This window comes from Stegodyphus dumicola, chromosome 5, assembly GCF_044657685.1.
Source record: "Stegodyphus dumicola isolate Sdum_Otavi_A_Nest chromosome 5, ASM4465768v1".
Taxonomy (NCBI): domain Eukaryota; kingdom Metazoa; phylum Arthropoda; class Arachnida; order Araneae; family Eresidae; genus Stegodyphus; species Stegodyphus dumicola.
In genome coordinates, this window is record NC_140772.1 from 225,927,881 (window position 1) to 225,943,159 (window position 15,279).

Sequence of the window (15,279 nt, forward strand, 5' to 3'; positions counted from 1 at the left end):
CCGGGAGGAAACGCCTCCATCAGTGGAGTCGGCGAGTTCAGCGAGCCTTTAGACTGTTTGAGGTTTTCAGGATGCACCTAGAGCCTCAAAACTGCATATTTATATTCCCCCTTGGTTCCCCTTGAAGACGCCTGAAACTGACATCTGTATACCATGATGTAGGGTTAGCATGCTGGATTGGTGGCTCTGTCTGTCTGATAGTGTTTAAGTGACTTTGTTCTGCTGTCTGGGGTTGGGACCCCTGTTGATGACAGATATTTTTACCTTTCCTCCAGAATGGGGACGTGGAATCTGAGTTGCTGAGTATTCTTGTCGACTCGGCTTAGTCTTGGTTCGTTGGCTCGATCGATAAGTTAGTGGCTCTTGGATCTCCTCTAGGAGTTGGAGCATTTAACTGCGTTAAGGCAGCCTTGAGCTTGCCAGGTCTGGGCACTCCTTCCTCCTAGCGCACTGTCTTTTTTGATGAAAGACAGAAGTTCATCTCTGGTGTTCTCTTATGTCTTAATGGACGTGAAAATACGGGATGTTGATGCGTATGTAAGTGTAGACGCCAGCACCGTAGATGCATTCGATAAATTGTTTGTAGAGACATTAGGTATTTTTTTGGAAGCAGGAGACATGAAAAATGAGCAATCGCCTTTGCTGGGAATCGAACCCCGGACCTCTGAAATACCGGCTCAGTATGCTGACCACTACACCACGAAGGCACGCTAAGAAGGCGTGAGAAATACCTTATATGTTTAATCCTTATTTTACGTATATTGTTGCAATCGTAATAATATGTGCAACATTTGTGCGATTTTCTTTTGCTGATTGCTTGCTGTTATTGTTATTTTACATACAGATAAGCACAGTTGCATATTATGTTAAACTTAGATTAAATTTTTAATTATGTTATTTTTAAGAATGTTGTTAGTCCTTCACCTGTCATATCTCTTCCAAGACAAAATACGAAAAACATTTCTTAAATAATCACGCCTGTATTTTCTTAATTAAGATACCTCATAGAAACTGATAGCTGGCATCAGGGTTACAATCAAGTAAAATAGAAAAATACTTTGTCTGTTTGATCTTATTTAAAAAAATCCGTTTTATATTATCCCATAATATGCCAATTGCTTCATTTTGAATTCTACCTCCAAGGTAATGAGGCATATTGTTTTGAGTTTCATTAATGTATAGACATGATAGGGGCAAATAATTTTACGATCATTTTTATGCACTTAAAAAATAAAAAATATTTGTTAATCAAACCACGAAAGGCTAAGTTTCGTTTATATATACAACAAGATCAGCTCAGCGTATGTTGAAAACTGCAAAAAAGCATTAACTAAAAAAAACTGAAATCTTGTGCGTGATCTGCAGTTTTAGCAAACTTTTGGAAAATATGTAGCATCACCAGTTAAAACTCTATATCGTTGTCAACAACATCAGTCCCGGATCGGGGGGGGGGGGAAGCCGGGGTCTGTGCTCCGAGTGGCAAATTCAAGAGTGGCGCTGAATTGTATTTGGAATGCTGTCAAATTTTGATGCAACATTAGTAGCTTTAAAACCTCTTTTAATAATATTTATAAGTAGTTATTCAAAACCTTTTAATTGAGCAAATGGTGTTAAAAGTATGCTAAGTACAGCCGAACACGACTCTAAAGATAAGATCAGGGAGAGGACAATAGAGGGACTCCAGGCGTCACCGAAAAAGTCATAGGACCCTGTCCCTCTGCCATCCCAAACATGTAATTTTATTACACAGGTACTCCGTAAACAAATTTTCTTTGGTTCCTGTAAGTGACGCCTAGAGCAAAAAATCTACATACCTTTGCCTTCAAATTCTTTATCTAGAGTCCTTCTGTTGTCCTCTCTCCTGGCAGGAATATTCAAATGAAAAACAGAATGATAGCATAGAGACGCATTGTTTTTATACCAACGTCTCTTGCGAAATAAATGCAGAAGCATTGTAAATTGCAACTCTTTCCTAACACCCAATACAAATTAACTTTAGACCAATGAAATCATTCAAATTAATGTACGTCAAGAATATACAACAGAAATAATGAAGTAAGGCATTTTGATTTTTTGCAGCCAGTTAACAATCTAGTTTTTGTTTTCTCATTTTCTTTTAAAGTGTCAGGTAAGAACTTAAAATTATTCTTGAAATAAGAATTAAGAAAAGAAGTACAAATACTAACCTTTTCCTTTCAGCAGTAGCCCGTATTGTTGTTATGTACAGCTAATGAAAGTTAGTTATGTAAATTAATCAGCTCATCTATTGTCCTAACTTATGCAATCTATTTTTTGTAACTAAAGAATATTTTTATTACGAGTGCATAATCAAGGGTATCAAAAGACGTATATAATTTTAAAGGTTCCATAAGGTATTTTTTATTCTTTAAGCATAGCTATACAAATTGCTATTATCTATCACACAATGTTTCTTTTATGCAGAAGTGTCCCATTTTTCAATTTGTATGGAAGTGTCGTGTGTCGAAATACTATCAATGCGCTGTCAAGGGAGGTTCTAAATGTAAACTAAAAACACTCTATCTGGAGACCGAAGCCCTCAAAACAGTTGTGGGGTTGGCCCCTCCTTTCTTTCTTACCTCCATGGTCTGGTTAGTTATTGTTGCAAATATTGCAAAATTGCGTATTTCAGAGAAAATGTAATTTTGATTATTACATTACAAAAATAGTCTTTTGCGTGAATACGTAAATATTTAAAAAAATTAACTCTAATTTTTGTTGTTTGACTTAATTGAATTAGTATTAGTTTGACTTAATTACTGAATTGGTATTTATTCGGCATGTTATTGTGTCTTAATTATGTAAATATTTATTATGTTACCGGGCTTTGTGAGGACAATAGTGGAGTTCTTGAGTAGGCTACATGAAGGTGTCATTGTGAAATGAATATTTAACGTGCTAGGTTAAAGTTGCTGTTAGTATTGAGAAATTGGTACAAAATTATTCAATCCACTGTATTTTGTACTTTGCTTATATTTCTTTACATGAAATTTTTTATTATTTAGTAATGTCCGATTCCCATTTTTGTGCTGTGTTGAACTATTTTAGTATTTAGTTCCGAATTGTTTTCTATTAGCATCATTTATAGTATGAGTAGGTATTGTTGCAAATATTGAAAAAACTCCCCATTTCAGGGAAAATGTAAATTTGATTATTTCAGTGCACCGGAGAAGTAACTGCATTAAGAGGGTTCGTACGGGTTTTTAATTATGTAACTTTGGGTATGTCTGTTCAGCCACCAGCGGCTGAGATGTAAAGTCTGAACACTGGTAGTTCGGTCGGGGGTTAGAATCGAGCGAATTAGTTGGCTGCATGGGTGTTTCTGCCGTTTCGCTCATGCGTAATTTGCATATGAGCCAATTACTCTTGGAAAGACCTCAGCGAAGACATTTCCCCTCTTAGGCAGGTAGCTCTCTCATGCTTTGCCATAAGTAAAGAAACTAAACCATTTGTTATGTATAGAACAAAAATGGCACATAAAGAATTTCTTACTGGAGAAATGGATTTTACATTTTATCTCGAAAACTTATGAAATGGATTTTACATTTCACCTCGAAAACTAACTATTTCTATGTTTATTTAAAGAACTAAAATTTGTTACAGAAACTTAAAGGAAGATGAGTAAGGGCGGCAATTGCCCCTCCTAGGAAAAATGCTAAATCCGGCGCTGAATAACATAGAGGTAGGCAGAAAAGAATTTTGGACATCAACCATAGAGAATTATTTGTGCCTTACTGTAATCACAGTTCGAACCTTGTTGTAAACGGCACTGCGAACAAATATATATATATATATATAAAAAACTTATTAGATATGTAATTTTTTTTTATTTTAAGAAAACAAATAGTGTTAAGTGGTATATTTGTTATCTAATGTATTTAGTATATTATTTCGCTTCGCTTGCATTCTTATTTTTTTGTACAATTTTTCAATAAATATGTTTGAGTGCGGGTTTTAAAAAAGCTCAAAATGTTTTTACATTTAGAAAAATTAAAAGAGAAAAATAAATTTTTTTATTGTTATGTTAATAATGCTTCACTTTAAGTGTTAACCATAAGTAGTTTCTTTTTAATATCGTCACTGCATAAAAAAGCGCTCACTAAACATTTGCACGACGGCGCGGACCTGAGCATACCTGCAAAAAATTGAGAGTTTGTTATTCAAAATTTCCAAAGATATATGTGGATTTATATATTGGCGCGTTTTGAAATCTGGCATATTTGTTGAGAGCGATAAAACATCAAATTTGGTTTAGGCACTTTGTTAGAATTATTTGAAAGTAGGAACGATGCGATTTTTTTCCGCTCATGCACAATGTCAAAAGGTAGGAACGATGCGACTTTTTCTGCTCCTGCGCAATGTAAGGGAAAGACAGCACATATAGCGATGTGTGATGCTTTCAATTATGCGGTCTATCAGTTCATTAGGAAGTGAGAGCCATTGCTCTTGCAAAGCAGTTGCAAGCGCAACAAGGGTCTCAGGGGCAGATTGAGAGCAGCTAGATGTCTCTCTAAAGTATCCAAAACGTGCTCGATAGGATTCAAGTCCGGGGATCGAGCTGGTCACTCTATGCGCATAATTGTTTCCTGCTGAAGATAATCACCTACGATGCAAGCCCTGTGTGGTCTTTCGTTGTCGTCCTGTAACAGGAAAGCATCACTTATTGCCCTGGCATATGGGCACACATAAACATCAAGGATGTCATATCTATAAATCTGAGCATTCACAGTTCTCCTTGGAAAGACATGGAGATCTGTGCGTCCACCCAAAGAGATGCCACCCCAAACACAGACACTGGCTCTTCCATATGCATCTCTTTCATGGATGTTTGACGGATGATAACAGGTTCTAGGTTGTTTCCATATCAAATAACGCATACTATCGCTTTCTAGACTACACCTGGACTCATCCGTAAAGAGCCCTCCATTGATCAGGCATCCAGCGGAAATGTTGTCGTGCAAACTGAAAACGGTCCCTCCTATGGCGTGACGTGAGCGGCACACCAATGGCTGGTCGCCTCACATACAGACCACCTTTCTTAAGCCTTCTACACACAGTTGACGTTGACGCTAACCTTCGAGTAGCTGCAGCAAGGGAGGATCTAAGAAGAGTCGGAGTAGCGGTTTTATTCCTGTCTGCACATAATGTCAAATATCGGTCATCGGTGTTCGTTGTAGCAGTTGGCAGTTCCTTGGATGAACCTCCTAGATGCCGAATCTGTGGTTTGAAATCACCTCCAAAGCCTATGAACCACAGAAGGATTCACATTTAGCCATCTCGCCACTTCTGTTTGACTTTATCCTGCCTCTAGTCTCTCAATGGCTCTCCATCGTAGTTCTGCATGCAAATGATGCCTGAAGGTCATTGTTACGAATTGGCTATCTCACATTTCTGATGTCACTATCACAGTGAAATATGTGGGCTTGCTCTCAAACATGGACTTTTATTCTCTTCGCAGATGACGTATTCCGAGTTGAGTGCCACTAATTTGCATATTGCAGTTTTATTCAGCTACACTTACTTGGCAACATATTCAAATTTTACATGGTTTGGCTTATTTTTGAGGAAGTTATCCCTATTTTTGCGATTTTTCCTTAATTTATGATAACCAGTGTATATAAAAAATGACAATGAAATATGCCAATCTCTTAAAAACAGTGACATAAGAAATAAGATGAAAAATTGTTGCCAAACCCATATTTCTAAAAGAATGAAACTATTCAAAATGATGCGATTTCATCAAAAATCTATCAACAACAATAACAAAGGAAAATTGTTGGCAAAATCACATTTTTAAAGATGTGAGATGCGTACTCCGAAGCTTCATTTAAAATTTTTTCTAAAAATACAAAATATTATAATTTTTCCAAAATTCTTTTTGTAAAAGCAGTCGCAAGAATTTTGTTTAACATGTCCAAAAACCAAGGAAGAATAAACTGTACATTTTAAAAAATAAACTTTTTTAAAAAAAATACTGTTGAAAAGGTGTTAAGCTCACTTTGTTAAATAAATTTGTATTTAATCAATTTATTAAAACACGAAATTTATTTTAAGTTCGTAAAATAGCTAAGTACCTACGTTTCATGAAGATGTGAAAATGGTGTAGAAAATTCGAATTTCGAAAAAATCGCTTGGACGTGCACTGGCTCTTGTCTAGATGCACCTATGTACCAAATTTTGTAGCCGTGGGTCTATTAGCTTACGCGCAGCGCGAACAAAAGACACACACAGACAGACCCTTTCTTTTATTACATGTAGAGATTCCCCCTTTCTTTTCCCATTATTATGGAGATAGCTGCAATCCATTTTCTGATGAATGTTTAACATTACACATAACCTTTAAATAATTACTGCATTTGCCGGCATACCCCTTTTTTATATGCATTTTTGAAGGATAAAACTTTATTATTGATCATAATAAATAAATTTACAGTATTTTAAATATAAAGTAATACAAACACAAAATAATACTTTCTGCAAATACCCAATCTATCTGGGAAAGGACACCTTTTAATCTTCTTAACCCAATCCAGACACTAATCTCCAGAGCTAAACGAAGAGTCACTTGAAACCTTCTCTAATTCAGCATCTGAGTCCTTATACAACAAATTGTACTCTGTACCATCCAGTGCATTACTAATGGCATACTTCTTAAATGATTTAACCACTGTCTCAGTTTCCATGAAGCTTTGACCAGTCACACACTTGCAAAATGCTAGGCCTCTTCCTTCATCCTGATGGTGTAACCTCAAAATTTGAAGACTGCATCCAGCTGTTAACTTCTCCTTCATAAATTCCTTAAATGGTTTTATTAATGCAGACATCTAAAGATTGAAGCTAACTAGTTAGGCCTCCTGCTATTACAAGTGAGTTTGTAATGCCAGGAGGCCAATTATTTTTAACATCTTCTGTTCTGTGAAAACAAAAATGATCCCATACTAGTAGGGAAGATTTCTTCAACAGTCCACCAGGGCATCTCGACCAAATTTTATCTAACATAACTTCATTCCTCCTCCATCCATTCAGTCTTTTGCGTGACATGTATAAGCACTTTTTTAGGCAATTTTTCTTTGGATGGTGTCTTCCTTTTAAAAATCAATAGTGGGGGGAGGGGCAGTTTTGCCCCACCAGCACAGAAGGATAAAACAACCGTGTAGTGAATTTTTTCATGTCTGAAGTTTTAACAGTAACTTTTTTGTACCTTTGGTATCTAGTTTTATTTGACAGCACATGAAAAGTGAGAGTTGAAAGAAAACATGAAAAGTCACCCATGTTTCATGTTTGTGCAAATTCAAAATTTTCTTGTTTTCGTGCTTTAATGACGAATCGATTAAATTCAGTAATTTTTTCTTCATATTTGTCTGGCATGTTTTGAGATATTTTTGTTTTAGTCCACATACATAGATGGTTTCTCTTCATGAATCGTGAACTCCCCGATGTTGATCCAGTAAAATCGGCAATCTCTCTATCAGCTGCTATCGCTTTCACTTGATGAATAATCATTTTTGTAGAGACTGAAATTCCCGCTTTTGTGTGGTCTAAAATCCAAGTATTTAGCTCTGCCTCAAGTTCAGGCCATTGTGCAGTTTTCCTTCATAGGTTATGTTTACTGCAAGTTGCTTTTTTTTAGATCCTCCTCCTGATTCCGCCAAGTTCTTATCATTTTCTCAGTTGGGGGTGGCCTGAAATACCTCGCTGCAACCGTTTCCATGTTTTTTAGCATACGCAATCACACATAGCTTGTATGCCATGTTATAGCAATGCCGATGTTGTTTTTGAGCCATAACTTGCCAACAAATTTAAGAAAATTGAACAGTAGAAATTTCACACATTTAAAAGTCGCTAAAGAAAATTGAAAAGTTTAAACGAACCCAGCTGTGATATAGTCTATATAGTCTATGACAGCGCTTTCACTGAACTTTAATATTCTCATACCTCACAAGGAAAGAAGGGGGGACGCATAACTCCAAATAGAGAAAATTTCCAGAAACGGATGTAATCAAAAACATAGTATCAACATACAACACTCAGTATCGACGTATAAGACGCATTGCATTTTTTAAACCTACTTTCAAAGAAAAAAAGTGCGTCTTATATGCTGGCAAATACCGTACTTATATTTCTTTTCTTCTTAGAAAGTAGGCTATATAATCTATATGAATACTTATATAATAATGTTTTCACTACCAAGTTTTAAATTCAATAGTTTTAATGCTGCTGGAGCCCCCTTCCTCTATGGAAGAAATATACAAACAGACCACAGCTGAAACTGATTTCTGCACACAGCTTCCTTTCTTCCTCTGCACATTCAAATACATCTATCATTAATGTACATTTATCAAATACTATTCAAATAATATTCAAATACATTTATCATTAATGTACAAATTTTGCTATGAATGTTGAAATTAGTTTACAAATAAAACTGTTATTTATGCACAGTTGTTTAGTCACTCATTTTCACTATGATCTCAATAGGGGGGGGGATCAATAAAATTCTTATCTTCTCATAAGTTTCTTGAATTAATATACACTACAGAGCTTTGCATTATGGCTTGAGTTATACTTTGAGCTTAAAATGAGCATCTTTGCAAAAATCATTAGACAAACACAAATACATTATTACATGCATAATTTATTACCAAATTTCCTAGCCCCTTTTTTTCACTTCCAAATGTGCCTAAAATCAGCCTGCGTCTAATGGACAATGGCATAACTTTGTCCTCTAAGAAGCAAGCTGATTCAACTGAAAAAACACTATTACATATTTTTTCCTGCAATCACGCATAGAAAATGGCTGCTTTTGTTACAAATGCGAATAATAATACTGTTTTGAGTCAGTAGAAAAGTCATAATCATTGTAAAATGTAGTGGTGATAATAAAGTTTTTCAATTTTTTTTAGATGGTAAGCATTAATCAAAAGGTTGAGAACTGCTGCTTTAAGGTGTATAGTCATCAATGTCATGAACACCTGTGGAACAAGGTTTTCACCAATCACGTAAGATAACAGATGCACATGCATAAATATGCAACTGCCATGGCAAAATCATTGACTGAATGTCTTTTTTTGTTTTTTTCTTGGTAATTAGTTTGTTCTCATACCAGGTTACCATAAAGTTGAATAGTTAGCATATTTAGATAAAATCCTTATATAAGTGTCTGTGATATAAGGTCTTGCCTAGCAACAAAGTTTGGCCTATGTCTCTCGTGAATGCCCTCCTGTGAACACTCCATTGCACGAAACAGGCCGACATTTAAATTATGGTATCGTCACTTTAAGTACAAAAAAATTTCCATTAAAAAATATTACTTAAAAAAAAAGGGTTATATCTTAGGCTGAAAATAACAAAGTTATTGTTCTTAAGGTCTTCTCCTTTCCTGTGCTCAGTATGAAACAGGTTGACATTTTATTGGCACTTAAGTACAAACAAGTTCATATGGGAGGGACATATTACTTTAAAAAAAAAAAAAAAAAAGATTAATGGACAGTTGTTATATCTTAGGTTGAAAATAACAAAGTGGTTCTTTCTTTTCCTTTCCTGTGCTCGGTCAATCTCACATTAATTACATATTAAATTTCTAGCATAAATTAAACTCAAAAAAAAAAAAAAAAAAAAAAGTTAAAATTTCTGTATGTAGAGACTTGAGAAATGAACACCTGGAACTTCGTGGCTGTTTGGTGAAATTAACACATTTCTTGGTTAGTAGCTGTACTGTCATGGAAAAGGGATCATACATACTCAGCCCATATTTTTCCTTATTTCTCTATATTTCATTTTTTTCTATAAGTTTTATTTTCTTTTAAAAAGGCTTCAAATTTTAAATAATCAAGTTGAAATGAAAATTTTGGCTTAAGGAATGCATTGGACTGAAAAAGAAGCACACAAACTACAAAGTAAACATGGGTTAGTCTATATTTTAGAGTACCCCTTCGATTATCGCCAAGTCATTGTTTCATTTACAGTAACCTGAGTATTTTATATTGAATGGTTTGGAAACCCTATTATGATGTGATTGCGGTGATTTTGACAGTTAAGGAAAATATTTGTAACTGCTTATTTATGCGTTGGATGTTGGTTAGGAAGTACACTGCTTATTTTATGCTTTCCACCAAAAAATGCCTGTTTGTGGTATGATTAACCTGAAGTTTCTGTATGCTTTGGAACAAATGGGAAATAAAACATTGACTGACTAGTGTGTAAATGAAGATTTAAATGACTTCATTCACCTCTTGGTAAATTGCGCAGTGAGATACAAGGATTTGGAAACCAGAGCTCATATCAACACTATGGAAGGCATGCGGGGCATAGTAAAAAGGGATTTTGGTTAATCTTTGGATTATGATAACTTGGCAGTTTTTTGGTGAAAATTTGGCGACCAACCCTGCTACAGCAACCTGCTAGTTTTGTTTTGGACACTATTTTGATTTTACGAAGTAAAGGCACTTTTTTTTTACTCAACATTTTTTCCAACAATCTGCTAGCCGAATTACGCTTATACTAGAACTTTTGTGGAACAAAAATGCTTAATCATGAAGAAGATTAGGTGTGAAATTGGGAGAAAGTGCAGAATCACCCACTGCTTGCCGCATTTTTAAGAATTGCACATACACGGTATCATCCATGTACACGTCGACCTATTTTCACTTAAAAAACATCCAGAATTGCACAAAAATGGCATTGCGCACACTCTTGACTTTATCCATGTACACTGCTAAAGTCCTAGCTAGTAACCTTTATTGCCTTACCAAAATGTCGCCAAACTACCTGTTACCATATTCCAAAGATTAGCCAGGATTTTCAACAAAAATGCCATTGACAGTCCAGCAGTACAGAGAATATTTTTCATTTTTACTTTTGTGAATTTATGTGTTGATGGCAGTGTACAGATTCTAGTTCGGATAATTTTAAATAGTTTTTGGATGTTGTTAAGGAATTCTGTGCATCTCGCATACCGAAGAAACAGAAAATTTTAAATAAGTCAATATTTCCTTTTTGTAATACATAACAAGCATTTCCATTTTTATTTTCATTTCCATTTTGATTTAAAATGCAGTTTAATGAGATTATATATACTTTTTAAATTATGTTTTGGACGCTATTTTATTGAGAAGGACGCTAGACGTAAACAGGAATGGAGCCAAAAAAACCACCAAGAGGTACCCTGAAATATATTTTTACTGAGACATGCACTGAGCAAACCTGCATTAGGCTATAAATGGCAGTTGGTACATCTTGCATTTGTTAAAGCATACTTTGTAAACATATAGGTTTTAAAGCACAAAACTCTTTTATAGTTTTAGTACAAAAATTTTCTTATAATGACCTATAATTTTCAAGTTAAATGTTCAAAAATACATGAAAAACTTAGTATGATGATATACCAGATTATCATACCATATATATCACTGATAATTCATAAATGATTCCATTACAGCTACATAAAAAAAGTTTGTCTCTGAGCTTTAGGAAATTTCTGACAGTCTACATAAAATACCTATAAATACACTTCCACTGCTTAAAATTCCTCTTTCTTCAAATTGGACACATTCTTTATTAATTCACAGAAAATAATAACTTGCCTTTATATTTGCTGTTATCAGGTCTCTTCACATTGCACAAGTAAAAACAAAGTACTTTGGCTTTACTTCATTATTAAGTTAATTTTTAACAGGTAAAATAAACAGCGATTACCAAACTTTTCTTTCTTTAAAAAAATAAAAACTCGTACTGTTTTACAAAAATCCATCATAAATTATACACATAAAACAAATTTTAAGCTGCATATTCATTTATATTAAAGGAGCATGCATTCCAATGAACAATATAACTTTCACTAAAACACTCAACATTAATTATGAATTTTTTTCCCTTGGGTCCAAGCAATACAAACGATCAGGCACAAACATCAATTTCATATTTATAACTCTGCTACCTTACACAACTTCTTTATATACTGTTCAATCTTATAATACATTCTCTGCGCAGAAATTACAAGTGTTAAATTAATGTACCATTAGAAATCCAACTACGAGCAAAATACGCTGCGAAGAGCATGAATCTGTCACTAAATGACACACACACTTTATCTATTAAGGGCATAAAAACAATAATGCAAAATATTTTACTCGTTTTCTTCCACATTTCTGTGCAGACACACACTTCTACACATAATCAAAATCAACAGCTCAATAAAATAAAATATAAGACAGCAATAAATGTGCGTTTCATTTTATTGAAGCACTGAAATGTTGCATGAGTTTATACGTATACAATGTCATTTACGAAAATGAAAAAAACCTAAAAACAGAAAAACGTTCTTCAATCCATAATACTCACTTTTGTGCTTAATACTGTACAGCAATTGGAGCAGACGTTACTAGTCCACTAATTAATGTGGAATGTTTATCATAGTAAACAACTTATGCCGACAGCCCACACCTACACAACAAATTACGATTACCGTTTCGATACGTCAAGCAACTCAAGTTAAACATGTTGCCAACAATCAAAAAGTGTCAATCTTATTTATGTAAGAAAAATTCGTTCTGCTTTAAATTTTAGTTTGATTTAAGGCTTCTTTAAATTTTAATTTAAATAAAACGCCCTTTATGTTTTAGTAACAATGTTGAATAATTTTCCTAACCCCTATTGTAGAATTTGTTTAATTGCTATTTATTTATTGGATTAGTTCTAATGTTATCTTACGTAATATTATTCCATACCGGAATCTCTTAAATCGTAACAAAATTACTGATCAGGGAACAATGTAGTGGGAATATAATGTTTCATATAATTATTAATATTTCTTAAATAGCAAACATGAATTTGCATAGTTATTAAGATTTGCTATGTAGCCACAATGAGTTAAAAACTTGTTGCCTTTAGTGTTCCAAGTTTTATGTTATATTTTTATGTTAAACACCTACGCCGTATAGTTGTTAAGGGAGCCGACTGCCATACCAAAGCGCCTGGGTTCGAATTACGGAGAAAGCATGGTTGTAACTCTAAATCCCTTCGCATGGTTGTAACCCTCCATCCCTTAGTTGTGGCTAAGCCGAAGTCAGCTCACGGTCCGCCATTAGGGAACGAAAGATTTTAACAGGGTATGGCATCGCGGTCTCATTTACAAATTAATCGCTCTCAATTTTCCTGATCATTGTATTCTCTGAATTGCCTCTTTTCTCAGCAACAGAACATTCAGAATCAAAATTGGTACTGCTTGCTCAACAACCAGAGTAATCAAAGCTGGTGTCCCACAGGATTCGGCCCTTTCTCCGTATCTTTTTAATATATTGTTACGGATTTGGTATTTAAATAGCTAATGTTAGTTGCATTATAAATTAAATTGTTTTACTCCCCGTGCAGTGCAGCTCGTGATGAATATTAAAGGAAAGCTAAGACAGAAAATTAAAAATACAAGAGCGCGTGCATTTAATATTTAATAAATAAATATATCTTTTTGATTTCGAGAAAATTCCAGAAAATTCTCGCGCGCGATTTAAAATCTTATAAAAGGAGGGAAACCTCTCAATTCAGTTACATGATCCGTGTACCTGGATCTTCAAAGCTCTGATTATTTATTGCTAGTGTAAAATGTTTTTCACCATTTGCCACTTCGCTCAAATATCGCCGTCCCTATATGTAAATAGTGTATAGTTACAGTAACTCATGTGCCTCAGTGTTGTACAAGAACTTTAGTGTTTAATTTCTCAGACCAAGACTTCACTGAATTGTGATATCTACTATTTCAAGATGCATTGGGCTGTGGACAGTTCACGGGAGGGTGACTCCCACGTGACTACCACTGTCCAATCTGTGTTTTACAGAAAGGATGAATTTGAATATTTTGTTTAGCTAATCTGTTGCACTTAGTTGTGCCATTTGTCTTCATTTAGATCGTGATATTAGTTTAATTATTCCAATCTAGATAACCTGTTTCAAAACTTGATAATTATTAATATTTCCAATATTTCTCATTGTACGCGTAAGCTGGTGACCACCCGCGTGACAGGCTCCTGCCAATCTTCTCCCTTACTCCACCTACATTTCACAAAATTTGACAAGTTTCGCCTAGTTGGCGCGGCGTAAATCGCCTTAATTAAAAACTTAAGTACCAACGCCTTAGGGCAATTTACCAACAGAGACGGTTAAAGTAGCGGTTGGCTACTAATTGCCGCCTAGCCATTGACTCGATTTCGATTTCGATTTCAATTCAGTTAGTTGTTAGTTAGTTTGTTGTTGTTTTAAGAGTTTGTTTAGAAAACTGCTCTTGTTGACTGTAGCGAATTCGCGGATTAGCTTTCTTTAGGTGTTTTGAATTAAGTTCTCTTGAACGTTTGAGTAGTTAAAAGATAACTACTTTGAAATATTGTAATACTGCACGAATATCTGAGGAAATTTAAGAATTTTTGTTGTGATAATAATAAATTTTGTTCATTTTTCATTGGACTTGTGCATTCATTTCATAACGAACCCGTATGCACGCAACAATTTTTGTTATCAGAAGTGGGATTCGAATGCCAATTACTAGAGCGATGGAGGAACAATTGAGGCAGCTCATTACTGCTTTTGCTGCGTTCCAAGAAAAGATGGAAGCTGGCCAAGCATAATTTAAAGAAGAGATGAAAGATTCTGTTAAAGTGGAGATGAAATCCATTAAAGATGAGATGAAATCCGTTAAAGATGAGATGAAACCTTGTCAGGAAAACATGGAGGCTGGTCATGAGAAGATGGAAGAATCCGTTAAAAAAGGAATGAAAGCTCTAAGGAAGAGGTTACCTGCATAATAGAAAACAAATTTGATTTTATGGAAGGCAGAATAGACGCAGTTGAAAATAAAGTTGGAGAAATTCAAGAAAGAGTTTCTTCTGTGGAGCAACAAATTGAAGGAAGAGTTTCGGCCGTCCAACATCAGATTGAAGAAAAAGTATTTGTTGTCCAAGAACATATCAAACAACAAATTGATGACAGGGTTTCTGCAGTTTGCAGAGAAGTTGATAATTTAAAGAAATTCCTAGCAACGGCAGGGAGCAATTGGGATGGTTTAAAATTTCTACCCATGCCTGCTCGTCCTTCTCTGAAGCTATCGACATTTGATGGGAAGACCTCTTGGCAAATATATAAGACACAGTTTTCTATAGTGGCGGAAGCAAATGGATGGGATCTTCAGGCTAAGGCCTGCCATCTCGCCGTTTCTTTGAGAGCAGACGCAGCGGATATCCTGCAGACTCTTCCCGAAGACCAGAGATTAGACTTTGA

The 15,279-nt window shown here is 34.9% G+C and overlaps 1 protein-coding gene across 1 annotated transcript in view; it reads right to left on the bottom strand.

The window, feature by feature from the left end:
• The window catches only part of LOC118185182 (coronin-6-like), an 83,080-nt gene extending 70,591 nt beyond the window's left edge, over positions 1-12,489 (bottom strand). Inside the window, exon 1 of the mRNA XM_085817741.1 lies at positions 12,358-12,489. The gene's annotated coding sequence lies outside the window, so the exon portion shown is untranslated. The remainder of the gene's footprint in view (positions 1-12,357) is intronic.
• Between the last annotated feature and the right edge of the window lie 2,790 nt (positions 12,490-15,279).